The following is a 4,090-nucleotide window of genomic DNA, read 5'->3' as shown; positions in this document are numbered from 1 at the left end:
TTTCTGATGTATTTATTTATTACAATTTTTTCACTCTGTTTTCCCTCTGCTCTCCCCTCCCTCTACTCCCTCCAAAACCTGCAACCCTCCTTCTCCTACCTTTAGGCCCTTTCTCTAGTTCTGTGATGGGGGAAGTCCTCCACCCCTTCTATCTGATGGTAGCTTATTAGGTATCATCAAGGCTGGGTGCATCATCTTCCTCACTGGTCTGATTCTCAAGTAATTTCTCTACTTGTGTCCTCAGTTTCCTCTAATTACGACCCTCTTTTTGCTTCTTTTCCTGCAGGCTTCCCAGAGATCTGAGGGAAGAGAGAATTTCTTAGGGAATTCCCATTTAGAGCTGGGTGCTTTAAGGTCTCTCTCTGCATAATATCCATCTGTGGGTCTCTGTATGCAATTCTATTTGATGTAGAAGGAAGCATCTCTGTGGATCCAAGAACATGGCGCTGACTCTTAGTTGAGGGCAGAGAGCAACATATTTTAATACCAACAGCCTGGGTTTCTTGAAAATTTTGTTTGGATGCCCTGGCCCTGAACTCAATTAACTGCCACACAATTTCCCTAGAGGAATATTGATTTTTTCATAATAAATGGCCTAATGGAACTTTATCCCTCACTATTAGGAAACCTCCTAATAAATCAATACATTCCATATTTGTCTGTCTACATTTTAGTTACTTCACCTGGGATGATTGTTCCTGTCTCCATTCATTTGGCTAAAAATATCATGATGTCATTTTCTTAGCTGAATAATACTCCATTATAGAAACATTCCACATTTTCCCTAAGGTAATTGCCAGTCTTGTTCTTTAGTCCTTGGAAGTTTCTGGGACTTTAGTCACTGTATTCAATGACAAACTTTCAGGATAAATATGTTATTTAAGCCTAGAAGTACCTCCATCTTCTTTCACTGCCTCGTGATTTGATGTGCAATGTCTCCTTGAAGCTCATCTATTTACATGTTGAGTCTCCAGTGAGGTAATGTCTCAGAAGGGTTAGGAGTTATGGCCTTGTTAGATAATATAATTTTTTGGAGTCTTATTAAAGGAGGATGTGTTTGAGGTTGATATGCCAAAGAAAGTGACCAAACAGAATGGAGTCTCTGTCTCTCAGTCTCTGTCACTTTATATCTTTGATCCTGTTGGTCTCTGTCTCTCTCTCCTGAATCTGTTTCTCTATCTCTTTCCTCTTTTGCCTGACATTTGTGGTTCAGTATGAAAAGTTCTCAGATCGACTCCAACAAGATGACTGCTTGCTGTCATGACATCATGGTCTCTGTAAAATATAAGCAAACGCCCAATTAAACACTTTTTTTTTCAAAGATTTGAAAAAAGGCCAGGGAGCATTTTCCCAGTAAGCAATTCACTGACTTGGGACATATCTGTGCTTTCAACAAATAATGATGGAATCTGTGATAATGTGAAAGTCGCATGTCAAGTACATTAGGCTTTATTAATGACCACTTGAAAGCAATACGTGACACTTTTCCTGAATTAAGATTATTAGACACAGGAAATGTCATCTCTGGGTTGAGTGCTTTCAGCTTCCCATATTGAGGCATGTAGGGCTGCTCAGCCTTTCAGTGAAGCAGGCTGTCCACCTGTCCCTTTTTACAACTGGCTCCTGAAACTCTTACTGACTTTTTACCTATTTCATGCCATCATTCTCCCTCTCAGCCAATCATCACCTGAGAGAATCTTGAGGTTTCCATGGAGATGAGCAAACAAACTTCCCTCAGTGTCTAGTATCTCTGATCCTGTGCACATGTGAATTTATCTTGTGACACACAACAAGCCTTTATCTCATCCCTTTATCCAGATCCCACACCTTTATTCCTGGTTAGCTCTGTGACAATGTGAGGTAGGAAATGAAACTTTAATGTTTATTTAATTGGAAAACTTACTATGTAGGAAAGCTTTAAAGTGATGTGGAATTAAGGGGAATGTACTGAATGACAAGGTGGTCTACTAATGTGGTCTTGGATCTGAAATTTCACAGGCTGTGATTTTGAAATGAGCAGTTTTTTGCTTACTCACTAAATATAACTTCACATTCTTACTGATATGATAGGCTGGCAGGGTCTAGGGCTTCCTGTGGTATTGAGCCTTGAGAGCAGGGAAAAGAGAAGAAAACCAGACAATTCCTGGCACTAATTGGCTGAAAAAGAGAAATTTCATTGAGTGTAAAACGAGAATAAAGGGACAAGATATTGTTTCACAGCTGGTGTCGTTCCATGATAGTGTTGTTAACCCTCTATAAGCTGGGTTGCCTTTGTTGACCTAGCTTAATCAGCCATTGTGTCCTATAGAGTAGTCAGTGAACAATCCTCCTGGTCCTGCGGTTTACTGTTAAAACTGAGCCTGCAGGACAGAGTAATGTTTCTAAATTATACGGTTAGGACACAGGAGCAGCTGTGCTTCTTTCATAGTGTTAGTGCCAGGACTTCTTGTTAAAAGGTTCCACCTGATCTCATGGGGTCTGAGGTAGCTGGTAATCACCAGTTCATGGCTAGGATTCTCTGCTACATAATGAGTTCTTGGAAAGTCACATGTTGCCCTCCTTTAGTCAAATCTTTTCTTCATGTTAAAAGTCATTGTAAAAGTTGTCAACATATTATTTTTATTGCTTATGTGAGAATTTCATTTAATATACAACACACTCCTTTTCTATTGCTCCCAGGTTCAAATTCCTACCTATGGTGTAACACAATTTTTTTCTTTAAAATTTATTAATTTTAGTATATGTTGTTCATATAGTCATTGGAACATGATAAGAGTCTCATTGCCAAGTCTCGTAAGAAAACTGGTTTCATTTTTGGCACACCCTGGCACTAGCCCCACGAAAAAGCCATCAGTCCGTAAGAGCTCTATACCTCATCACCTTTATCACAGTTTTTCTTATGTATTTATTTATTACAAATTTTTCACCTGGTATCTCCCCTGCTGCCCCCTCCCTCTTCTCCTTCCAATCCAACCCACTATCCTTCTTCTATCCCCATTCACTTTCAATACTTCTCTGATGGGGAGGGGGTCCTCCTCCCTCTTGTATACAACTGTATCTTATCAGTCTCATCAAGGCTGGTTGCATCGTGTTCCTCTGCAGCCTGATTCTCAGTGCATTGTTCTCCTTGTGTTCTCAATTCCCTCTACTTATAATACTCTTCCTGCCTCCTCTCTGGTAGGCTTCCCAGAGATCTGCGAGGAGGGAGAATTTGATAGGTATTTTCCATTTAGAGATGGGTGTTTTCAGGTCTTTCTCTGCATAATATCAGACTGTGGCTCTCTGTATGCAATCCCAATTGATGTAGGAGAAAGCATCTTTGTGGATCCGAGAACATGGCAGTGATATATCAGATGAGGGCAAAGAGCAACATATTTTAATAACGAGCGCCTGGGTTGCTTCAAAATTTCATAGGATGCCGTGGCCCAACAACTAAATTAACTGACATCCAATACCTAGTAGAAGACTTGCTTGGTCACAATAGATGGCCTATTGGAACTTTATCCCCCACTATTAGAGAACTTCTTATAACTGAATTCATACCATATTCGTCTTTTTGAATTTTATTTACTTCACCAAGGATGATTTTCCTGGTTCTTTACATTTGCCTGAAAATATCATGATGTCATTTTCTTAGCTGAAGAACAATCTGTCATGGATATATTCCACATTTTTCCCAAATGAGATTTTCAAACCTGTTCTTTACTCCTTGGAAGTTGCTGGGACTTTAATCATTGTATTGAATGACAAACTATGAGGATTACTATGTTCTTTTTGATTTTTTATATTAATCACAGTCTATTTACCTTGTATCCCAGCTTTAGAGCCCTCCCTCACTCTCTCCTAATCCTACCTTCCCTCCATCATCCTCTTCCTGCCCCTTTCCAAGTCCATTAATAGGGGAGGTCCTCCTCCCTTTCCATCTGACCATAGCTTATCAGGTCTCTTCAAGACTGGCTGCCATGTCATCTGTGGCCAAGCAAGGCTGCGCCTCCCTTGCGGGGGGGTGGGAGGAGGAAGAGATGGCCATTGAGTTTATGTCAGATATAGTCCGGGTTCCCTTTCTTAGAGAACACATTTGGATACTGGG

Source organism: Meriones unguiculatus, assembly GCF_030254825.1.
Source record: "Meriones unguiculatus strain TT.TT164.6M chromosome Y unlocalized genomic scaffold, Bangor_MerUng_6.1 ChrY_unordered_Scaffold_25, whole genome shotgun sequence".
Classification (NCBI taxonomy): domain Eukaryota; kingdom Metazoa; phylum Chordata; class Mammalia; order Rodentia; family Muridae; genus Meriones; species Meriones unguiculatus.
This window is presented reverse-complemented; position numbering follows the sequence as displayed.